The sequence below is a fragment of the Pinus tabuliformis genome, chromosome X, assembly GCF_031772625.1.
Source record: "Pinus tabuliformis cultivar Carrire ecotype Pingquan chromosome X, CPIR1, whole genome shotgun sequence".
NCBI lineage: Eukaryota > Viridiplantae > Streptophyta > Pinopsida > Pinales > Pinaceae > Pinus > Pinus tabuliformis.
The window spans coordinates 510,391,825-510,418,776 of NC_142308.1; the positions used below are offsets into that span (position 1 = coordinate 510,391,825).

A 26,952-nucleotide genomic window follows, 5' to 3' on the forward strand; every position below is an offset into this window, starting at 1 on the left:
CAACAAATTTATTCCATCAAAGTGTTGCACTTCAGCATTGTCCTTCGCCCAACCTTCATCCACCCTTCATCCTTCAAGATAGTTTGTCTAGGGATACTTTGGGTAGCAAACACGCTTCCCTCCCACTAGCTCTATGAAACCCAACCTTGTCATTGCAAGTTCTAATCCTAGGATGGACTTTCGACCTCCACGAAAATTTCTCCAAATGGAACCCACAGGCTGCACTATAAATTGATCCAAACATGGTCAAGCCTTGACCTAATACATCCCTCCAAAACTACTTTTGTCACCATACTGCAATGTTGCACTATTTCTCTCTAGTTAGGGCATCAGCTACAACCCTATTCCTTCACACAACTTGGCAACCAACCCTCCAAAATATTGTGGTTTACTCTGGAGAGGGTCGTCCACCATACCTTGCTCCTTCTAGCTTTGTTTGACCCAAAATGTAGCTCTTAAAGGCAACCTAGCTGCTGGCTAAGGGCTACGGTCTAGTATAACAAGTGTTGTAGCCTATTGACCCCTCAAAACTACACCAAACAACCCTTTAAACAACAATCCTATACTCCTTCAACCTTCAACCTTTCTGTCTGGCAAATGCACCCACAAACAACACCAATCATGCCTAAAACAACCCTATACTTCCATGTTGTCACCCACATCAACCTAAAGTATTTCGCGTTGTTCCTAGGCTCCTCCATGCTGTCCCTTGGCTCCTTTTATTGCGACTTCCTCCATGAAATTTAAGAGCTCCCCCTGGTGATGTATTGCCACAAATGCATGCCATAAATGACTTAACTCATCCTCAATATATAGGCTTTATTGCCTCCAACGAGTTCACACGAAGAGACACATCTACTTGGAACTTTCTTCAAGTCGACCTACATGAAAATCCAATATTTATTATGTCAACTTTAAAAATTCATATCTCTCTAACGACAAATTGGATTCAGATGATTTTCGATGCGTTGGAATAGTCTTTCTGAGAACTATCATCCTCATCCATCACATGCCATCAATCCATCATGGTTTTTCCCTAAAAACATAGTGGGTTCCAAAACCACACACTTGGGTTCTAAGCCCACAAGCTGCCCTTATGGCAGTTTGTCCTCCAAACCCCAAACCCTAGCGTTTGGAGTACCTCCCAAGATGCATAATTCAACACTCCCTCTTAGCGAGGTGGGTACTTCCAAGAATAGGAAGTATCTCATCATCATCATCATTGCTCCAACACTTTCCCAACTCTTGGCGCTCACAATCGCAACAATCCCTGTATGGTGAACTATGCCTTTATTGGAAGTGTCATTGTCAGTTCTAGAAGAAACCTACTTCTTCTTATTATCATGTAATGTATTCCACTTTTTCAATGATTCCTTCTTGGTAGTTGTAGGAGCATCCTTGCTCACCACTAACCACACACTCTTATTGGGTTGGTGTCTCCCTCTGAATTTGAAATCTCCCTCTCGAAATAGAGTCCTTCTGAGTCTCTAGAACCTATACCTTCTCAAAAAAGCGTACCTTCTTCTCAGGAACATCTGCCTTCTCCTCTGAAGCTGGACTTGCACCTACACTTGCTTTTTCTTCTCTGGAACCTACACCTACACTTGCTTTTGCTTCTCTGGAACCTACACCTGTCCCTCCTTGTTTCCATGATCCTCAAGCTTGGTAGTCAACCTATAGAGACCATGCTCTCTGACTTTGAGTACAATCCCATCAGAATTAGAGCCTCTGAGCCCGAGTCTTGCCTTTTCATCCCGAAACAAGACCTAAAATCCCTTCTTCTCCATCATTGAGATAGAGAGCACATTATATTTGAGTCCTGGTACAAATAGTACATCCTGGACCTACATCATACATCCTATCTCCATTATGAATGGCACAACACCCAATCCTCAGATCTCCAACTTACTCTTGTCACCTAACACCATGTGCAACTTCGAGTCCCATTTAGCTAGAGTCTCAAAAATATTCTGTGACTCTTTCATATGTTTCGTCACACCACTATCCACGTACCACCCATCCTCTTTGATAGTACTCTACTAGAAATGAGAAATCATAGCAAAATCCTCCTTTTCATCTTCCAATATTCTAGTGAGTTCATTCATCTTTGCTTTATTGGCAATAAGTGTGGCCTGATTCCATTTTCTTTTCTCATCATCTCCCTTCTTCTTCTTCATACATCTTGACGAAAAATGATCCATCTCACCACAAGTGAAACACTTGACTTTATCGATTCCTTCTTTTTCTTCCCATTCATTCGTGATGCAAGTTCCATGCCATCATCTGAAGCTTTTTGCTTCGGCTGAAGATCCTCATCTCGCAACTCTTCCTAAATGAAGTCATCCCACATCCTATCCCAGTGTGTTAGCTTCTCTGTGGCAATGATTGCTTTGATGAAGTGATTCCATTCCTCGGTGAACCCTTTCAAGGAAATCCTTACCATAACTCCATCTAAGATAGTCACACTGATGGCAACAAGCTCATCCTTGACTAGAGACAATCTTGTTAGATACAAGGTCACACTTTCACCCTTTAACATCTTGGTGGAATTCACCTTATCCTCTAATACCAATACTCAATTCTCGTTCTTATTCTAGAACAAATTATGAAGAGACACCCAAATCTCATGAGCAGTGTTCTTCCCAGAAAAATGAGGCATTAGGGCATCCCTCACACCACCTAGGATGATTAGTCTCACCCTCACATCCAAATCTTCCCATATTTGCAGCTCCTTAGGGTGGGTTGGCTTCTTGATCTCTTTCTCGGAAAGATCCTAGATCCTGTTCGACCTGTAATATCAACTTAATCCCTTCCTTCCATGGATTATAGTTGGACAACCCCTCCAACTTGTCCTCATATTGAATACCTGCCTGCAACAACGACATTGTAGTGAACCCTTCACTCACAATGTGACCAACTCCCTCTCACGCTGTACTTCATTGTGCACAACTCTAATTTACTTACTTCCAAAGTAGCTCAGACACGCTCTGATACCATGTTTAATTTCCACGACCTTAGGTCTAAGTTAGAGTCTTAAAATCACTGATGCTACCAAACCAAGAATCTTAACCATAAACTAATTTGCCCAGTGGAAATATAAAATAGTAAATCACATATGCACAATATACATAGTTTTAAAAAAAATTGTACAATATGTACAATGTAATCTTTGTTATATTAAAAAAAATTGAGTAATAAACAGTCTATGGTTTACAAGATATAATGAAAATATTCATTGCACAACTTCTATGTCGTATCTTGTCTTGCCAGTATTTCACTCCTGTACTGCTCACTGGTAGTGCCTTAGTCCATCAAGGCATCTACAGATCGAGACTCCAAGAGGGCTACCTCATATCACTACTGCAAGTCACATTTGCTATAATGAACATGGGCTCATTAAGATCTCTCTGCATAGGCCTAATTCCCGAGCTCCAATCTGCCAAGCTAGTAACAACTTTAGTCCATCAAAGTGTTGCACTTCAGCATCATCCTTCACCCAACCTTCAGCTGCTCTTCATCCTTCAAGATAGCTTGTCTAGGGCTACTTTTGGTAGCCAACACGTTGCCCTCGAACTAGCTCTAAGATACCCAACCTCATCACTGCAAGTTATGCTCCTAGGATGGACTTTTGACCACCATGAAAAGTCCTCCAAATGTCACCCATAGGCTGCACTATAAATTGATCCAAACACGGTAAAGCCTTGACCCAATACATCCCTCAAAAATTGCTGCTATCACCACACTGCATTGTTCCTCTCTGGTTAGGGAATCACCTAACACCCTATTCCTTCACACAACTCAACAACCAACCCTCCAAAAGACTACGGTTTACTCTAGAGAGAGCCCTCCACCCCTACGTTGCTCCTTCTAGCTTTGTTTAACCCCAAACATAACTCTTAAAGGCAACCTAGCTGCTGGCTAAGGCCTACAACCTAGCACAAGAAATGTTGTAGCTTACTTCCTCCTCAAAACTCCACCAAACAACCCTTTAAATAACAGTCCTATACTCCTTCAACCTTCTTTATTCCCTGCAAATGCACCCAATAACAACACCAAATCAAGCCCAAAACAACCCTAGACTTCCATGTTGTCACCTACAACGACCTGAAGTCTTCCACGTTGTTCCTAGGCTCCTCCACAATGTCCCTTGGGTCCTTTTACTGCAGCTCCCTCCATGAAATTTCAGAGCTCCTCTTGGTGATGTATTGCCGCAAATGGATGCATTAAATGACTCAACTCATCCTTAGTATATAGGATTTACTGCCTCCAACAAGTTCACATGAAGATACACATCTGCTTCGAATTTTCTTCAAGTCGGCCTACTTGAAAATCCAATATTTATTATGTCAACTTCAAAAATTCATATCTCTATAATGACAACTCGGATTCTGACAATTTTTGACGTGTTGGAATCATCTTTTCAAGAACTATCATCCTCATCCATCACATGTCATGATTCCATCATGGTTTTTCCCCAAAAACATGATGGGTGCCAAAACCCCACACTTGGGTTCCAAGCTCACAAGCTACCCTTGTGGCGCTTTGTCATCCAAACCCTGAACCCTAGCACTTGGAGTACCTCCTAATATACACAATTCAACACTGTAGACTCTAGATTACTCTATTGCCACTGCAACTACATACTTTTTCAACACTGTATTAATGGGAAAGGAGGTGGTTCAACTTTGTTTTTCTTTGCGAGGGAGTGACATTACAACAATTAACTCACTTACATGAGGATATGCAATATGATCGACATGAAGGAGATGTTAGGTCCTAGAATTATCATATTTAATACATCTTTTTGCTTCCATGATGCCTTATTTTACCGCCCTTTTTTTACCAATTTGTGACCCCTTTATCATGCACTTCCTCATATTTTTGACACAACAATGAAGAATTAGGTTTAATGTTACTTTAATAAAAAAATTATTCATTTATGTATGATTTTCAAAGTTTATGATTTTTATGAGTCAGTAATATGAATTATGCAATTCCTGCACCATTAGTACAATTCCTACACTCATTTTGGCTTCAACATATTGGCACACTTCTGAGAGAAAATAAAGACATGGTTTTTGTCCACAATAATGTTTTCATGCTCCCACATGAGTTAAAATCCACCCAGGACAGACGTGTGGATTTCTAGAAGCTAATTAATTCCTCTGACCCAAATTTGCAACAATTTTCAAACGACTAACTTCCTCTTGGATTTGTATGAATATGAGCATGAATATCAACATCATGGGACATGGGTTTTTCTAAAAATATGGAAAATAGAGTAATGTCCAAGCCATTTTCCAAAATTCTCCATGGTCTAGGAGGTATTAAATGTTCTTTGAGGCAAATTTGTTTAAAAAAATGCATTTTTCAAGATTTCTAGAATCATTTTCAGATTTGAAGAAAACATAAATTTTTCACTTCTTCATGGACTAGATATCGATTTATTTGTTCGGAATATGGATACACTAGACTTCCATCGATGGAAAATTGTTTGGATCTTCATCTATTTTATTTCATGTTTAGTTTGTAATGTAAAGACTTATATAAACAAAGTTATGGCTCTAAGCCTAGCCAACAATTCCATTCTACACTTTTATGTTGTTGGATTAAGTTTTGGGGGTTACCCCCCTTTTGATCAACTTGATCTAAGTCATGAACCTATGATTTTATAGAAGATTGCACTACGTATTGGTTGGTCCCACAAACTAGCTCAACACCTCTGTTATTAAATGTTTTTGTGTGGTTTGATAATCTAGTGTGCGTTCTTTTTTAAATCTTAAGTATTGACTATGTGGTTTGTTTACAAGTTTATCAAGTTATTTGTGGTAACTTTGTATACTCTACCTCTTGGACATTTACACAACATTTTTACTTATGACTGTTTAGTATTTTTACATGGAAGAGTGACATTGTAAGTGTGATAAATAACTTCACAACCATTATATATGTGTGTGTGTGTGTGTGAAAAAATCCATAAGCCATAACCATACTAGTATATTCTTGATAACATTTTGATTCTTGTTTAATATAGTTCATTTGATGTATGTTACATTGGTACAAAACATAGTTTTTATATTGAATTTGGATGGTTGGTCAATATATCAAATTTACACAATTTATTATTGATTGATTCATAGGGCATATATGTTTAATCATTTGAAGTTGTGATTTATAATTTTTATACTTATAATAGTGATGAATAGTAATTGTAGGAAGAACTATTGAAAGAGACTTTAATCATTTGAGTTAATGCATCTGTTTTGTCGCTTGAGTAGTTGTTTGTAGAATATTGGTTTATATTTTTTAAGATTTCGTAGCACTCTACCTCTGGTTACTTATTTACAGGTGTGTCTGTAACATAGTTTCCAGTATTCATGTTTGATTAAGACAAGTCAATTGTTGAAGTGTGATTACATGTCTGAGAGAAATTTAGGATAGAGTGAAGATCCTTTTATTTATAAACACAAATATTTCTCACATAGTTAATGCATTTGAGTGTGTTGATAAGAACTAGAATCATATCCAAGCCATGCTTTTATTCCTTTTATTGCACACAAAGTGGTGTGGAGATGGAGCCTAGTGCAAAAACTTTAATCGAGATTTATTTTCAATTTGAGAATCATGTTTGGAATTAGAAGAGATTGGATTAGATAGGGTTTACATGGTTTTGTTATCTAGTTGAAAATATATTCTTTAAATTTTCTTGGTAAATTCTCATGTTTTCTGGATTGCTTGATAGTTAGGGTATGCTATTTGATTGTTACTGGTTAGAGTTTATTTTTTTAACTGCCAATAATTATGGTTTTCTTATAATTGTTGGTAGATTGCAGGATTAATGTTTATGGTTTCATTTCTAAGATTATTTTTGAGTGTAGGATTAGAAAGGGGAATTGACTAATGTGGGAACTCAAGGTGTGAGTAGTTTCTAGACAAACTAGGGTTTTGTTTTGCAGACCTCTGAAGTCTTTCTATGGAATTTACAATGTTGTGTCTCGAATTCCATTGACCTCGAATTGACAATCAAATTTTTGTCCATTAATCCACCATATAATGTTCCCAACAACTGTAGATATAATGTACTGGTGGTTTATCAAATTATGCAACACAAGGACTCTTTTCATGGTTAAAATCTGAAGGAATAAAACCTTCACACTTTGTCAACCTGTACAAACCTATGACCAAATACCAATATCAACCAAGAATATATAGCTTACAACAATATGGACCATTAATTTCTTCAAAAACAAGCTTGAACAAACATCCTTTAATAATACGTTGTGCCATCCCTTTGGCAATGACATCCTTTCCAATGCCTAACTCACTAACGATAACATGATTATCTTTATTCTCCTTGAAAGGATTTGAATGCATCATCAAATATAATCATCACAACCTATAATGGGGTTAAGTTTCCCTTCTCTTACTAGTTGTGTTAAATCCATACCATACTTTTCAAGAGATTCAAATTTTCTTTTAGGATATTAATTTCTCGACAAAAAATCGTGAAGATGAATTCATCACAGTATGGAAGTTAGTGTGGATGTCATGACTTTGAATTATTTAGGAATTTTTTATTTCATAAGCCAAAAATATATAGTTGCTACATGGACTAATAAGCTTTACTCTTACCAACCTTATGTCATGTTCAATTTCTTACAGTTACCAATATGATTAAGATATAATTGGTTCCTTGATGTTGTATTTTTCTTAATTTTTTCAATCATACAATGTGCATTTGACATCTTATCACATTCAACATACATGTACTGCTCTATATCAATGACTTGTGCATCATCCTCTTTAGTTTCTAGTGAAAATCAAATTCTTTCATGTTTAGGATTAAGAATATCAATAACATTAAGAAGCATCTGAGAATCTTCGTGTGCTCCTATGGATTCAACAATGAATAAAAAACTATTGTATTTAGCATTAATGCTCACAAGCCTGGGCTTTGCCATTGCCTCAACTTTCATGATGACCTCATCATCATAGGAATATGCTTTATCATCAATCACATAAACCTTTTGTGTAGCTTGATGAATATCAAAATTTTTTTGTAAGACAACTCTCAATCCTCTCCCACTTTTCATCAAGGGTTAAATTCCATCAAATTTTCATCATTGTAAATGCCAAAGTCAATAGCTTGTAGAAAATAAATATCGTCACGATGCTTTTGAATGGAACCATATATAAAATCCCCATTTTACCTACTTATTGGAATAGTATTTTCTGGGAAAAAATCCATGAGGAATGAAATCATCATGTGAAGTGAGAATATAGTGTTTAATACGTAATTCAATACATTGTTACTGCTACAAAAGGGTCCATGTGAAGCCACTATGTAGGGAAGATAATAACTTGGTATAAGAGTGTTCAATTCAGTGAAACTCCATATTGTTGGAAGTAGGAAGGTATTGATAACAAAAGGAAAAGAGAGAAATCTATTATAATAACATTCCTTGAGCTCTCAGTTTCATTGTATCAGAAATTTGGTAAACTCAATGTCGTAAGCATAGCCCATGTAAAACATAGAAAAGCAGCAAACATGGCCAGTCGAATTGAAGCTAAAATGAATCCCACTTTACCAACAAGTGAAATAAGGATTAACAATCCATCACCAAGTTCCACAACCCTTTCAATTCCCATCTTTGTAATAGCAATGGTATGGACATTTTCAATGGGATTTGTTACACCTGTACCCATATCCCAAAGTCCTGCCAAGATGCTTGTCAAGCCTTCCAAATCAATACTTCTACTCACAACCCTAGGTGGTGGTGCATTTGATGCAACTAAAAGAAATTTTGCATGATATGGACCAATCAAATCAATAGATGCAATTACATAAATAGCACACATTACAATTGTTATTCACCAATGGAAGGTTCGAGTACGTCACTTAAAAAGATATGGAACCTGAACTCATGATGTTGTTCTCTACACTTTTGAAGCATCTATAAGGCATTCGTTCATTGTAAATGCATGCATCCTACAAGCCTTTGACACAATATTTGAAATGGTTACACTTGGATCACACCCTTTGTAATTATAAGCTTCAACCTCTATTAGAAGAAAAGCATATGCCCAAGTGATCTGAACGCCCAGTGGAACCACATAAACTTGAAATATCCAATGGTAAAAAATGGAAATCTTGTATAGATACAATGCGAAAAGGATGACCAATAAAAGTTGAGGGATGCTAATTTCCACACAAGTACCAACTTAAGGAAAACCATAGCTTAAAAATGCTAAACCTACTACTTCTACAACTAGTGTAACAACAACTACATTTATTAACCTGATAGCATTTTCATAACCATAAATGATGCCACAAGTAGCTTCTCATGTTTACTGAAATTTCTTTTGACACGGGGCCAAAAACCATCTCAAGAAGCCTTGAAACATAAATTTAAAGCTCTTTTTCTTCCTTGAGCTTGAAATTCAAACTTTCAACAATATTCCTTTCCTCTTGTAGCTAGAGGATTTTTTTTGTGTATTTCCATGGAGTTCAACTTTCAATGATTTTTTTCTAATTCCAAACATATTTTGTGTATCCTCTAATATAACCTTATCATTCTAACATTCTTTGATGCTTCTCTACAATTCATCTCTCATTGTCAGATTCTTTCTTTTAGAGGGGTTATTAGGCAAAATATTGTTGTAGATTTAGCTCCTTCATTGTTCTATTTTGAATATGGCTTGAATACTACAAATCATTTTCATATGATGGCATTCTTGTGTTAAAAAATAGAGAATTGTCATGGTGGGAAACAAGGTAATCAAAACTCGTGGCACTTTCTTCTATAAGTGTTCAATCCTCCTTTATTATTTCCATTTCTAAGAAATTCCTGCATTGGCCTTGTTGTAACCTTGATAGATCTTTAATTTTGTTTCCGTGCTAGAATTTGTTTGGAAACACATTCAACTTTTTAACTTTGCAAGATTCTGCTACAATAGCTATATAACATGAAGGATGCCAAGCCAGTCAATACTCGTCTTATAGCCTACTTCAAGATAAACATTAATTTATGTCCTTGTGATGACAAGGAGAAAGAAGAAATGATTAGGGTTCCTTATGCTTCAATAGTTGAGAACTTGATGTGTGCCATGGTATGCACACGGCTAGACATTGCACATACGGAATAGTGAGCAGATTCCTTGCTAATTTGGGAAACCAACATTGGTAAGTAGTAAAATGGATTTTGAAGTATCTGAGAGACGCTAGTCATTATTTTTTATGTTCTGGCAATAATGATATTGTGCTTGAAGGATTTATAAATGAAGACATGGTTGGAGATGTGGACACTAGAAATTCCACCACCAGTTATTTGTACATATTTTTAGGTGCAACAATGTCCTGGGTATCTAGGCTACAAAAAATAGTAGATGTCTTAACAACTGAAGTAGAATACATAGTTGCAACAAAGGTTTGCAAAGAAATATTGTATATACAAAGATTACTTGGGGAGCTAGGAATAAAACAAGATAAATATGTGTTGTATTATGATGGTCAAAGTGCTACTCATTTAGCAAAGAACCCAACATTCCATTCACGAACCAAGGACATTGAATTGAGGTACCATTGTATATGGCAGGGGTTGGAGGAAGGACATTTCAATTTGGAAAAGATTCATATAATTAAGAATCCCGCTGATATGCTTACCAAAATATTGCCAAAAGACAAGCACGAATTATGCAAAAGCTTGGTAGGCATCGAAGTAACTTGATACAATATCATATAAATATACCTTCATTTAGCTTCAAGTGGGAGAGTGTTGAAACATGAAGCTAAAGAAAGTTCAAAAAAATTCTATAAACCGAACAATTCTAGACCTTACTAGAAGAAACAAGGACGCACTGTAAAAAAACATAAAAATAAAAATACATACATGACAAACTATTCTCTAGAAAAATATGGATGATTTCTTGTATCAATTTTGTAAAAGAAATAACTGAAATTCTTTAGAAAAATCTAGAGGTGACACCTTTAAAAAAACCATGCCTATATAAACAATCGATTATGAGTTGCTCTCACTAGTAAGTAAAGCTTATGAAGTAGTATAATATAGAAACATAATTTTGGCTTTTGTGTGTTGTTTCTTTTTCGGTTGGCTCTTTTCTTTATAATTTATTGGCCGAAGTGGAAAGATCTTCAGCGTGAGCATCTTCAATTTACCTCAATTACTTTAAGAGTCATTTATGGAGGTGGAGGAATTGCCCCAATGGCCAAAAGTGGCTGGAATCTCGGCAAAAAAAATTCAAAAAATCTTGTAGATGCATTATTTGAATCATGTTTTTGATGGTGGAAATAGATTCAACACCATCAAAAACGTATAAGGCACCTAAAATTATGAATTTTGACAATTTTTACTTGGATTTACAAAAATTTCTACCAAATTTTTTCAAAATATAACCAAAATTTCCGTAAATTTCCACGCTAAAAAAATAATTTTTAGACTATTGCATTACTTTCGCATTAAAATTACTTTCATACTAGGTGCATTACTTTCCGTGAGTTGATTGTCGTTGATACATCGTTTCTATTGGTGGTTCCTTCGCATATCGGCCCAACAATAATTGCTGCGACAGCTCGGCATTTATTGTGCACAAGTCTCATCTTCAGCTACGGTAAAACAACTGGAATTACTGGTTTCCAAACATTCTGATCTTGCAAACCTCACAAAGTTCAATTTGTAATTTTAATAAAATTGAACTAATTTTTTAACTAAACAAATTCACAAAAAAGTCAATATTAAAAAAAATAAAATAAAATTATAACTTTACTCAATTGATTATAAAAGCATGATATTCCCAAATCAATATTAATATCAATAAAAAATTAATGGTTGACCTTTTATGTGCAATATGTTTACCTAATTTATATACTTTCAAATATTCTATTTTTCAAGTCATTTATGTAAAAATTGAAAAAAAGTTATATTAATAAAATTAAAAAAAATAAAAAATAAAAAATATAATAATAATAAATAAAATTAATATAATAATAACAAATAATGTAAATAAAATGAAATAAAAGTAAATATTTTTATATAAAATTAAAGAATTGATTATAAATAATATAACTAATTTAATTTATTTCACAACTCATGTTTTATAATCAAATAAATATAAAAGTTGTTAGAAATTTCTATAAGGAATAGATCAAATTATACATATACATTAAAGTAGCTAGCTTTTCTTATTTTCTTATTTTATCTTTTTAGTTGACGCTAGCCTTTCCCCATTAAAAGCATAGTTATGTTTCACTATCTAATATATATAAAAGAGACTTTAGAACATAGAAACTAATCAAATTAGATAGAAATCATAAAATATTGAAAAAATAGAAAATTTCACATAAGATAAAACTAACATTAATAGATACGTACTAATTTATGATAAGTTTAATGATATATCTCACATTGCTAAAACAAAATCATAAAAATTAATTAAATTATAATTTTATTTTCTAACAACACAACAACAACAACAATAATAATAATAATAATAATAATAATAATAATAAATAATTAAATATAAAAAAATTTATATGAGTAATTTATATAGACATTTTAAAAAACATGTAACAATATTCTTAATCATGGAAATTCAACCCTATTTAATCATGGAGATTCTTATATGTGAATAGGGTTTGTTACAATACCATGGGCCAATGCAAAAGCTTATCACTACCACATGCCAAAAATAGCATAATTAATTGCATAGGAGATTTGCTTATATGACATTTTTTAGTCAAAAGATTCAATTAAAAAATATAAATGATATAATTACTATTGAGATAAATCTCAATATTTGATTTATGATTATTGGTTTATTTTAGAATATTCTTTAAAGGGTAAAATCCACCATTCGCTTAATAATTGTTGATAATTAAATTAAAATGATGGAAACCCTATTTCAAAATAGACATTCCTATCAGCATAATTATATTATAAACTTAAATTGAGTTCAACTCTATATATATAAAATGTATAATATTATGAGAATAAAATTATTATTAAAAAATTCATAGCATAAAAACAAAAGTTCTTTGCTAAGTATATTTTTTCAACAAATATGTATGAGATTTATAATATAAATTAGTTCAACTATATTGCTATACTAGTCTTTAGTCTTTTGAATATATATTGTGTTTGTAGTTTTGAAACTTTTGATTGATACTCCACCCATCATTAAAGCAAAAGAAACATGAATATTTTAACTTATTGCCAAGAAAAGAATGATCATATTACCTGAAGATTCTTTTTGTTGTTTGATACTCCACCCATCATTAAAACAAAAGAAACTTGAATGTTTGAACCTAGTGGAGAAAAAAATGATCACATTACTTAAAGGTTCTTTTTGTTGTTTGATACTCCACCCATCATTAAAACAAAAGAAACTTAAATGTTTGAACCTAGTGGAGAAAAAAATGATCACATTACTTAAATGTTCTTTTGGTTATAGTTGCGTTCATAGTTTTAAAGCTTTCATTATTTCCGGTGGACACTTCACTCACTATTAGGAAAAAAATAAGCTTTGATGTTCACAAGAATTACAAAAAAGATGATGGATGGTCATATTGTTGTAAGATACTTTTCGATATAAACTGTGTTCATAATGTCAAAACTTTCAATTTTTTGAGTGGGCATTGCACCCATCATGAGGAACAAGCGAATCTTTAATATAAGAAGTGACTACTAAGAAAAGAATATAAAGATAATGTTAAAAATATAAAGATAATGCTAAAAAGTAAGCATTGAAGAGGGTAAAAGGAACTCAAAAGCTTGGATTTTTTTTTCAAAAGAAGCTCTGACATTGAGAGAAAAATACCTTATAAAAATAAATAAATGTTGGATATAGGTTAGACATATTATTAAGCTAATTGTTAGAGGAATTAAAATTAAATATAATAGAGATTATATTAATTAATTAATTAATATTAAATATAATTAAGATTAAATTAAAAACTATAATGGGGTGTTTCACACATGACATAGTGGGGTGCAAGCTGCACCATTCCATTTGGCCACATGACTAGGGGATGTGGCAACATTCCCCTTTAATTGTTTAAGCATGAAGCATAATCATGGCATGTGAAACATCCTCAATTTGTTTTTTGATGTTCATCAAATTGATCACCACCAATGCACTTTAGCACTACATCAAATCTATTTACCCTAGTAGATGTCTTCGCACCTACTCACCTAATTCATTTGTCATGTGTGTTGGGTCAAATATTGCATCCATTAGTGAGAAGTTTAAATTACAAGGTTTTGGTTACCACCAACATCATATCCAATATCAAAATCAAATAGAAGGCTCTCCAACAATGTTTGGAATTTCAAGTCATTAAATTTGGGGCTTTGGAAATGCAGAACTATTTCTCATGAAGGAGTTGTATCTTTAACCCCAATCTCAATCCTACCTAGTCCTATGCACCATGCGAAAAACCGATTATTCCTCCTTTTGTTATACAGATCTTAGGCTTTCTCATCTTTCCTAGAGAGTTTCTCAAGAATGAATGTCAACTTGTTAGCAAACTTTTTTCCATGGTTCTAGCATTTTTTCATCATCCAATAGAATTTTTTCTTGGATAAAGACATATCTTACTTTTTGGACCTAGTTTAAGAGCTTTGGTGGAGTGAAAAGCCATCTTAGCATAAGGATGACCATACCTTATTATTAATTGATCATCCTCACCCATTATCTATTTATTTCTCTTAAGCCTTTAGGTGTCTCGATTTCGAACTCCACCTCTGTTAAGGTTTTGGGTTTTATTTCTTTCTTGTTAGTTTTGGTTTTCTTTCAACCTTGATGACAGCTCATTCTTTATATTGAGAAAAAAATGTTTTTGGAGAAACTGTATTAACAATCTTTGAAACGTTTGGCATTATGAGTGGACCCTTCACTCGTCATTAGGGACATGAAGCAAGAAACCCCATACTCTCTCAAAAAGTTGACCTTTAGAGTGTATCTTATTTCTAGAATCATCCTTTATTGAAATATTTTCTTCTTTTCCAACCCTGCCTTAATTTTAAAATCCTACTTTGGAAATTATTCCAAGCATTCTTTGCTATGGACATCTCACTCCATCCACCCCTATATCTTCTTTGATACCCCCATATTCACTCTCAAGCTCATCCTTCTTCCTCATGCAACAAACATTCCTTATCAAAGAGTTCATGTCCATCGGGGGACAACATACTATCAAGAGTGTGGTAACTAAGGCAGTACATGTGCTCAACTCAGAGCTAAAGGCTCAATTTTTTTTTTTAAGATCTCACCCTGCCTCTTATTTAGGGAGATCTCACAAGTCGAAAGAGAAATAACAAACCAACAACGTATTCTCTCAGAGAAAAAGGTATTGGTGGATATAGTAGATTAGGTACCTGATGCAGGTCATACATATGGATGATATAATCGATACATGCACATGGTGAACTTGTATTAGCACATGGAATATTATTTGGAAAATTCTTATTAGAAACTCATGAAAACAAGGAGGACTCTTCCTCTCGATGGAACACCTACATCGACACTTGATGAGCTTGGATCATTGACTGGAGCACATTGAGAAGTACTTTGGCTTCCTTCCTATTTTTGGCTACTCAGTGGGTAGTAGCAAGGAGCCAATCCAAGTTGCAACAACAAACTTAGGTCCCTCGTTTAGCCTAATAACCCTTATTATGTTTACAATTTATCAATTATTGGTTTCATTTCCTTTCTCTCAAGGCCCTAAAGGCCCATATTTTAGCATATGTATTTTGTATTTTGAATCTTTAGGCAACTTATTCTCTTCTTCCTCTCTTAAATAAATACATTTTTGGATATGGTCAACTTTCCCCACTGACTGGCCAATCTAAAACTTCTTGCACTATCATTTAATATATTTTTTAGGAGTTAATATAATTATTTATTCCATAAAAAATATATAATTTGATTATCATTAGTTTAAAGTATAACATTTTTTCCGAAGAAAGAGAATTCATAATTTCTATTAAAAGAAATTACATGCTGTTGATGCCATAGGCATATGCTGTAGTGTGGTTTTCGCCACTGTTCAGAAGACAAAATTACATCAAAGTACCCACAGAGATACGGTGGTTCTGTATCCCTCAGAGAAAGTTTAAAGTATAACATATTACTAGTGGAGAACAAATAAAATATAAAATGAGATGTTAATTAAATAAATGAGGAGGATAAAGGAGGGATGTTAGATGGAAAATCAAGAAGCAAATTTTATTAAATTAACCATGAAGAACGATCAAATAATAAAATATAAAAGAACTAGGTAGGGGAAGGTCAAGAAAATAATGTAATTTTAAAGGTTGAGGTCATGAATAATGGGCTTCCATGATTGACTAAATTTATAACCACCTTCATGATTGAATTTTTCTAGATACTTTTTAATTTCAAGGCGTTCTTGAATGGTCCATGAAGTCTAATGGTCATTTGAGGCCATGCTTTTAGTTTTGTCAAATTAGATGAAATGTTTTAATTAAAAGAATGCTTGATAAACACATATTTGGATATGCAATTGTGGGTGGTGTTAGTGATATATTCATTAGGACAGGCCTTAAATGTGCCCCCACTTTGGCCAAATTATGATTTAACATAGGATCAAGGAATTTGGTAAACTATTGATCCTTGCATAGGGATTAACTTGTACTTGGCAGAATGTAGTAACTGCTTAAGAGCTTTATATTCTTTAAATATGGTTTTGATATTCCTTTCAAACAAGAATTTGAATATAATATCAAGGGTACCGTATGGAGCCAAAATGGGGGCTCAATGCTTGGCTAGGGTGGAAATTTTAAAGTTGGGGTTTTAAACCCACAAAATGTTTTTTTAGTTAAGGCTAAAAATATGATGATCATGAACACCTTTGGTTATGATGTAGTAAGTTGTAAATTTATTAGTGTTAGCATATTTTCCTTTGTTAGCTATCTTAAATTTTAAAGTTGATACATATTTTGTTTTTTTAAGAGGGTCATGGCAAAAAACATGTCAAAAAAGTCCCTTTTAAATTCTAAGAAATAAATCCAAGTCCACTTGGAGAAGTCATCAATGATAGTTAAGAATTACTTGAATGCATAGAAAGAAGAAAAAGGAAGTGAAACACATAAAAAATTATAAAGAAGGTGTATGGAGGCCAAGGTGTGCTAAGAGGCACATGTTTCAAAATTATCTAGATGATTTTTTCTAAGAGAACAACCAAGACAAAAACCATCTTTCCAAGAAAGGAGAGGAGATTAATTACCATAGTTTTAGTTTTTTTCCAATGAGTGATAATTGAAATGATTGATTTTCTTAAGCCAAGGTTTTTTTGAATCATCACTATGAGCAATAAAAATTAAAAAATGAAATGATAATCATAATTTTCAAGTTTATATAACTTGAGAATACCATCAATGATTCTAGTTGTTAGTACATGCTTATGATCATTTAAATCCTTGATTATAACTTAATGACGTGAAAATTATACTATTTTACGTGCACTTGAGTGAATGATTTGATAAATTGATACAAGGTTACAAGAAATACTTGGAACACATAATACATCATTAAATGATAATCTAATTGAATTATTCCACACCCTACAACACAAAGAGAATTATCATGACTAAAAAATATTTGGTAGATTCATTAAGAGCAGAAAAGGTGGATTTATCCTTAGCCATATGATAATATGATCCACAAATAATAAGCCACAGATTAAAAGAATGAGAAGTACACGTTTCATTAGAGGAAAATCTAAATTAGAAAGCGCATGTCCATGAGAAGAAGAGAAAGAATCATGATCAATTTTTTTATTATTCATTGCACCTTTTAAGGCTTCCATCTTATCGAAACATTTAGAATCAAAATGACCATTTTTTCCACAAAAATTTCAACATATCTTAGTGTTATTACCTTTCAATTTAGTTTCTTTATCATAGTTTAGATTACGATCTAGCTGAGAAGGTTTGGAACCCTCCTCCTTTTTCTTTCCTTAACCAGAAAAGTATTTATATTATATAAGTTTGTTCTTTGATAACATAAAGTTCATTAGAAAACTACATAGACGTTTCTTTGAAATTTTCATTTGCCTTCTCCTAATGAAAAAAATTTCATATCTTACCTAAGGAGAGTGATTTTGGGCTATAAAAACAATGAGTTTTTATGTAAAGACTTTACAGAATTGAATTTTTATGATGGTGGACCTACTACAATTTTTGTGGGACTTGTTTAGATTCAATCCTTTAATAGAACATGAGGTGGTAGTAATTGTTGTCACTATAGTTGTGAGACAAGTTATTGAGATGGTCTTTAATGGCCTCTATTTCTCTCCTGAAGGCATCCATATCATCCTCTTGATGACTTGATCTCATTTTCAAGTTGTTAACATCATCCATCCTAGTTGAAAGCATTTCACCTTGATCATTAATCATTAAATTGAGAGTAAAAAATAGGACACAGAGGTAATCCAATGTCTTTTCCAAGTGGGTTATCATGACTCTGCATATGCATCCCTTCTTAATGTTAAAGGGTTTCACCTATTTTTGTTTCCCACATTCAAGTAATTGTTCACCATTATGTTGTTATTATCAAACTCCATAGGAAGTTTCTTATGTTTATGCACAAGGGTCCTAAGACGTGCAACAAGGGTGCCTAATTAATTCTCTCCCTAATTGCATTTACAATTAAAAAGTGAACTTATTGAACCATCATGAGTGGTGTTAGAATTTGTTAAGAGCTTCACTAACTCTATAAATTTCCTTTTTACTCCAAGAAATTGGATTTTGCAGTCCCTTTCTCATTGCATACTCTAATTTGGAGGAAGCTTCATTCATCAACTAAAATAAATCCTAGATAAAAAGGAGACACCCTTAATTAGAAATAGAGAAATCCATAATTGATTGCATGATGCTCTTTTAGAATGTCAACTCCTTCCACAAATTGTTGTTGCCAATTCTATAATAGAAAACTTGAGGAGTTTTTGTTTCTCAATAGGAGATTATTAAGGGTCTTGTTTGATCATTAATCTTGACAAACCCTAGTTTCAATTTGCATCCTTCATTAGCATATTTGTCTTCTTCCTTGTTGATATCAAGAAAAATATGGAAGTAGTTTATGGAAGGAATTTCATCTATTATTCCTCTTAGTCTTTTCATTATTTTTTATAAGGATTTCTCTTTTGGTTAGCATCCTTCAACCAAGTAGTGTAATATCAGAGAGGAGTCTCCCAATATTGTAAGGGTATTCACCTAGTTTTCTTTGGATTTTAAGAGTTCTTGATAAAGGCCATGCATTTATTATTGATTATTGGTCATTTGGAGGAGTTTGCATGAGTATCTCAACAATTTGTTTTTATTCAGGGTAATAAAGAACTCCTCCCCTCCTACCAATCATGGGTTTCTCTTAGACACACCATCAAAATAGAGAGTCCATCCTCACCTCTTATCTTTATAGCTTTGAACTCTGTATCAATCAATCTAAGATTCCAATTTTGTTCCTATTTTCTTCCATTTCCCTCCATTAGATTGTAGGGTATTTTTGGGGTTATGAACTTACTGAGCCATGCCCCTTCCATCGAGTGTATGAATTGCTGAGAGGAAATGTGATCCTATTTTTTGGCTCCATACTCAACACATAATGAAATTACTTTCCTTGTTGTAATCTGAGGAGTGACTCTCTTATTATTGAAGATTATGTTATTCTTTGCTGAACACACTTTCAAGCAAAGGAATTTATGAAGAGTTTCCCATTACTTTTTAAAGGATGGCTTCTTGTTAATATTTCCAACACAGTTGTTTGTCCATGAGGAGAGGAGATCTTGGGAAGTTTTAGGAATTTTAACCTTCTTTTTTAGAGGAACCATTGCCTCCATAGACATAATTTTTGTGTTTTCAGATTCCATGAATATATGAGATATTTATTCCAGTTATTCTATGCATAGTGGACTCCTTCAGGCACCACAAATGCTTCTCTTTTTGAGGTTTTCTATTGTTAATAATTTGTTGTGCCTCAATAACTAATAGAATGAATTTAATTTTGGATTTGCATTATTTTTCCAATTTATTTCCAAGAATTAAAATCTAGAGGCACATGTTACTGAAAACAAAGAGTCACATATTCGTCCTTCACTATATAAACTAAAGAGCTGCATCCTATCTAGTCCTTATCTTCTACTCTCCATGGTGCATGACCAACCAAATTTTCTTTGATCTTGGAAATAAAATGCTAGAATTTTTGTGGAAGACCATTAAAGTTCTATCCAATCCATTTACCTTTCTCATCCCAACTGGAGATAATGGCTAGGCTAAACTTTCTTTGTGCATAGAGGAATTTTCGAAGAGGAAGAAACTTCAGAAATTTCTTTGAGGGTAGTTGATGCATGACTTTTTCAATTCAGAAGATAAATCAATTGATAAGATTATGTGCTTCCCATTGTCTAGCCTTTGATATAGTCCTAAGAAGATGAGGGGAGAGAATAAAGACAAAGAGTTTCTATATTGTTGAGAAGCCCTTCAAAATCTTAATAGAGACCAAAATTATTAAGAATTCCCCTTAAATATATTTTTTCCTGATGATATCTTTCTACCGGTCTTATCTTTGTGTTGTAAATATCCAAACTACATTTGCACCTATATCCTTATTCAAAAATAGAGGATATCTAATGCCTATTACACCATTTATTTTGGAGGAATGCATTGATCCCCACTATATCAAATGAAGTATTTTTGTACTTTCTTTAATCCCTTCCTACAAGAATTCATGAATATATTTTGTTAATGCAAATAAAAAATTTGAGGAACCAATAGGGATAAGAATTGATATAGGAGAAATGCAATGAGGACCACTTTGATGACGAACACGATTTCAGAAACATTGACCCAAGAAGCTCCCCAAGCTGTGAATTTCCTTTTGATTCTTTTTAAGAATCCTAACGAAGATTAAGGAGAATGTGATTTTTTTTTTTTTTTTTTTTTTTTTTTTTTTTTTTTTTTTTTTTTTTTTTTTTTTTTTTTTTCTGAATAAGACTAATTCTATTAAGAAAAGACATATGGTACAATCAAAGCTTTCAGAGAAGCGAAGCTAAAGAGAAAGAGAGCCGGAAATGATATGATATCAACCTCGGTCCCAAGGAGCAACCACGACATAAGAAAAGGATGACAGAGAGGACAGAAGGAACGAGCTAGTCTAGGGAGTCTACGCCGCATGGGCAGAATCTTCCAATCTACATTTTTTACCTTTCTTTTTACTGACTTTGACCCAACCATTTTGAACTAGCTGGACCGAAACTACTTGCAGATTGTTCTGTGCTAAAGGAGGAGACTCCTTGTCTGAATCAGAAGGCGAAGACTCATGAGAACATTTCTGCGAGAACAGAGGCATAGAAGGATCCTCAGCATGGGCTGAGGGCGCATTCTTTGGTTGCTCCAAATTCTCCTCTTCCACTTCAATTTCCTCCTCATCAGAGCTAGATGAATCTATGTCATCCATAGGGGGTATATCACAAGGTTTACAACTCTTGGATTTGGATTTGCGAGTGATATTCTCCTTTTTGTCAAAGAACGATGCACATGAGTTCTGGAGATGCCCCGTTTGATGGCAATGGCAACACCTGAAGGCTGTGTTCTCATAGTCCAAAGTTTGCGTCCAATGGAAGTCCCCGACTTTGAGGATGATCTGATCTGGCAACCCTTTACTAATGTCTATTTCTGCACAAATTCTGCCAAAGGTATATATTCCTTTCTCCGCCCTTGAGGTATTTGTAGCCAAGAAGCGGCCTAGGGTGTTCCTGATTCCTTGAAAGACAGCAAAATGCCATAGATGCGTTGTGAGGTTTGGAAGCCTGACCCAGATAGGAAGATTCGTGATGACCACAATGGAGGGGTCAAAGTCTGGGAACTAGGGGGAGAGGAAGAGTCCAGCTGATCCCCAGAACCAGGGGCCTCCCGTTAAGGCTTTCTGGTAATCTCTTTTGAAGGCAAAGGCTACAATAAAGAAGCCTTTCGAGCAGAGGAAGACTTTGCAGTTTTCGGTCCAATTGAAATGGACCCACTGGAATAGATCAGCAATGCGGGGCCATAGGCCATTAAATCTGCAGATGAGGGCTGTTTCTGCAAATGTCTAGTATTGATCATCCAGAGATGGATGAGAGATTTCAATGGCAGGGGTTTCCTCCATTTTGTCCACTAAGAAAGGTTTGGGAGCCTCGGCAGATTGGGAAGACTTCTTGGTAGGCTGTGCATGCACTGCGTCTTTGTAGGAAAAACCTTTGGAGGCCGAGGATTGCCCAACTGCACCTACCCTTAGTTGAAGTGATAGGATCACTGTGGCATTCCTTTCAATATTATAAAAGGAAAGAGGCAGATTGTTATCAAGTTGCTTACCTGCAAAGAGTAGCCGCAGAAGGGAGGAAGGGATCCCCAACCTCTGTTCAAGTATCTTTAAGAGATGGCTCACTGTGAAAGACGGCTGGACCCCAAGGAGCAGGGTTTTGCCTGTCAAAGAATTATTTGAATCTGAAAATTCGCTTGCTGGGGATGAATAGCATCTCGGCTGCCTGAATGAGGAATCGAGGTTGAAACAGTGAGATTGCGGGACTGCAAAGCCAGCGCCAGATCCTGGCAATACTGCTGCTGCATGTGGAAGAGTGCGGTGGTTGCTAGGGGTATTTCATCAAACACTTGCCGCGCATTCTCCGTGCTTTGGCTTTTTGCATACATGTTGAAAACAAGGTTACTCATGGCTTTGAGGGCACCGTCAATGTGCTTAAAGTTGACGAAGCTGTAGCCTTTGCTCTTCCGAGTTCTCTTGTCAAGGATCACAAATCCTTCCTCCAGTTCCCCGAACTGCGAGAAGAATTCCATAAGCGACTCTGTATTCGTATCCCAGTGGAGGCCTCACACGAAGAGCTTTCTCTGCTCGGGGTTCTCGTTGGCTATTGATCGCATCAAGTCGAGAACATTGCTGTGCTTCGTTGCCACCTCCTGCACAACCTCCATCATTTGCTCGCGGCTGAAGGCTTCCTGATAGTCTCTTCCATCGAGCTTCTTGATGTCGTAACCCAAATACACCTTTCCGAGTGACTTCATATCTATCACGACTCCGTTCAATGAATAAACACGCCTTCCCAAATGAGAGAGAAACTCGACAATGGCCGCCCTCTCCACCTCGGGTTTCAACAGCAGCAGGCAATCGAACAGAGGCATTCTCGCACCTCTACAGTAGCCGTGGTATAATATTGACAACTTTGTTATTTCCATGTGGAACATTACTTTAAACAATTGGTACGGAATATTGATTCACCGCCCTCTTACTTATTTTCTTTAGGAGAATGTGATTTTAGGTAAATTAGGATTCCTAAATATTTGAATTCATTCCATGTCTCTATGGGATGGAATCCCATTATGATTGTAATTTGTCTTTGTTTCCTCAACATGACATTCGATGCATAATTTAGGATTTTCCTGATATTGTTTTTCCTTCTAAGGGTTCTAGAAAGGATTCTAACACTCTTTCAAATATTTTCACTATTATTGTAAAGGCACCCCCAAGCAAGAGTGTGTCATCAGAAAATTGTGAAGGATTAATGCCACCCCCTAGCAGGTAGGGAGATGATTACAAGAATTGGCTCCTTGCCTTCGAGGAGGCCACTGTGTCATGAGAAAAGTGGGGGGCACCCATGTCATAATGGCCCCCTGGAAGGCAAGGGGCTGTTTTGCCATGGGTGGGTGCCACAGGCACGCCCGCTTGCATAGCGACCCCCTGGCAGGCCTTTATGTCGTAGGCACACCCTCCTTTGAGTGTGCCTTTGACATAGTGGCTTTTGAGGGGGCATTTGTGTGGGAGGGTGCACCTGTGTTACAACAGAATGTGGGCATCTTGCAAACCTATTTACACATAGCCTACGAAGTAGGGAGGGGGTCGATTCCGAGAATTGATCCCCTGCCATTAAGTGGGCCAGTGTGCAATGGGAAATAGGCATGGGGCCATTATTCCATTGGCGAGTGCTGTGAGCACTCTTTCCTGCAAACAACCACTTTCCTACCAAGGGTAAATTATGTTATGGGTAGGTGTCATGGGCATGCTCACCCACACAACATGCCCATGGAAGGACGCTGTGATGGAGGCATGCTTGCGACCATTTGTGCCTGTGGTAGAGAGACCTTCTAGGGGGTCGTTGTGTTGGCGGACGTACCGAAAACCAAACAATGATCCATAGGTAGGCCATTGTGCCGTGGGAACATCCACGAGTGGGTGTACCAATGACACAACAACCTACCAGGGGGCCATAGTGAGGGTGGGCATGCTGTTGTGGGCAAACCCACCTGCACTGTAGTCCCTTGGCATGTCGTTGTGTCTTCTACATGGCTAATTGTGGGCATGCATGCAACACAATGACCTGGTAGGGGGGCGCTGTGTGGTTGGGTGTGCCCACAATGACATAGGGGCACACCTATAGGTGAGGGTGCACATGACACAAGGTCCTACCGAGGGGCCACTGTGAGCGAGAAACAGAGAGGTGAGACTATGAGAGAAAACAGAGGATATTACAGCGGATTTGTTGTAGGTTGTGTCACTTCATTTTGCTGGATAATAGAAAGGAAGGACTGGCTGTTCAAGGTGGACGTAGCCCAAACTGGGTGAACCACGTATATATGTGTCTATCTTGTTTTATGCGTTCTCTGTGTTCATATTTCTGCAATATTTTATGTGTTCCATTTCTCCATAATATAAAATTTTCTAACAACTGGTATCAGAGCCGAAGGTCTATTTGGCTGATAAAATCGCAGGAAAGAAGGGTTCCTGGTTTGAGTGGGAGTAATGGAGGAAGATGGTAAGTTTAGGGTCGAGAAATTTAACGACCAAAACTTCTCGCTGTGGAAGATGCAGATGGAAGATTATCTGTATCAAAAAGATCTGTACCTACCATTGGGTGGAAAAACAAAGATGCAGACGGGTATGACAGATGAAGAATGGAACCTTCTCGATAGAAAGGCACTTGAAACAATACGGTTGTGCCTCGCTACATCAGTCACCTTCAACATTTCGAAGGAAACAACAACAGAAGGTTTGGTTGAGGCGTTGTCAAAACTATATGAAAAATCCTCAGCCTCAAACAAGGTATTTCTCATGAAACAATTATTTAATATGAAGATGTCGGAAGGTGGATCTATTGCAGACCATTTAAATGATTTTAATACTGTTACAAGTTAGTTATGTTCTGTACAGGTAAACTTTGATGATGAAGTTAGAGGTCTGTTATTCTTGTGCTCATTACCAGAAAGTTGGAATGGTTTAGTAATGGCCATTAGTAACTCTGTGTCTAGATCTATTACTTTAAAGTTTGATGATGTTGTCGGTGCTATCCTTAGCGAGGAAATGCGACGGAAAAGCTTCGGTGAGACATCGGGTAATGCTTTGAGTGCAGAGTCTAGGGGAAGAAAAATGGAAAGAGGAAAGAGCTCATAATATCACAGTAAATCAAGGAAAGGCAGATCCAAGTCCAGATCGGGGATAGTGTGCTGGAAATGTGGAAAGAAAGGACACCTTAAGAAAGACTGTAGATCTCGGAAGGGAAAAGAAGGAGATGCATAGCAAGAAAACAATCACGAAGCAAATGTGACAGGTAAGGTGTTACAAGATGCTTTGATTTTTTCTTTCAAAAATATTACTATTCCTGGGTGGTAGATTCAGGGGCCTCATTCCATGCCACACCTGATAAGAAATACTTTCATGACTATGTCCAAGGATATTTTGGACAAGTTCGTTTGGGTGATGATAAACCTTGTAAAATTATTGGAATGGGTAAGGTTCTTGTAAAACAACAGAATGGAAACCAATGGCTACTAAAGGAGGTAAGGCATGTTCCATATCTAAAGAAAAATCTAACTTCAACAGGGCAGCTAGGCGGTGAAGGTTGTGTGACAACTTTCACAGATAAAGCTTGGAAGGTCACCAAAGGAGCCCTAGTAATAGAAAATGGCGAAAAGACTAGTACATTGTATTTATGCAATGGTATTTCTAACTTTGTTAATGCTTTAACTTCCAAAGGAGCAGATGTAGCATTATGGCATCATAGGCTCGGACACATGAGTGAAAAGGGGATGAAGATTCTTCACTCAAGGAATTTGTTGCTGGGTTTGAAGAATGTTGATTTGGATTTCTGTGAGAATTGCATTTATGGAAAACAAAAGAGAGTCAGATTTCTCAGAGTTGGGAAAGAAAAGAAGAGCGAAAAATTAGAGCTTGTGCATATAGATGTATGGGGACCTGCTTAGGTATCATCTCTCGGTGGCTCTCGTTATTATGTTACTTTTATTGATGATGCAACTAGAAAAACTTGGATCTATTGTATTAAGAATAAATCTGATGTATTTGATACTTTCAAGAAATGGAAAGCTTTGGTTTAGATTGAGACAGGAAAGAAATTGAAGTGTCTTAAATCAGACAATGGAGGTGAATATTGCAGCAAAGAGTTTGATAGGTACTATTCAGAACATGGAATGCACAGAGAGAAGAGAGTTCCAAGAACACCACAAGAAAATGGTGTATCAGAAAGGATGAACAGAACAATCATGGAGCGTGCAAGGTGCATGAGATTGCATGCAGGATTTCCTTTACAGTTTTGGGTAGATGCTGTAGATACTACTGTTTATCTAATAAACAGAGGGCCTTCAAGTTCCTTGGATGGTGGTGTTCTGGAGGAAGCATGGACAGGTAAAAAGGTAAACTACTCCTTTTTAAAGCCTATTGGTTGTGAGGCCTTTGTCCATATTGATAAAGAAAATAGAACAAAGCTTGAGGCAAAGTCAAATAAATATACCTTTATTGGATATGGTGTTAATGATTTTGGTTATCACTTATATGATTACGAAAATCACAAAATCATTAGGAGCAGAGATGTAATATTCAATGAAAAGGTCTTGTATAAGAATCAGTTGCAGGAAAAGAAAC

General features: G+C 35.6%; 1 pseudogene; it reads right to left on the reverse strand.

Moving 5' to 3' along the window:
* Positions 1–8,206: 8,206 nt before the first annotated feature.
* Positions 8,207–21,489, reverse strand: LOC149140919 (nucleobase-ascorbate transporter 12 pseudogene; annotated as a pseudogene).
* Between the last annotated feature and the right edge of the window lie 5,463 nt (positions 21,490–26,952).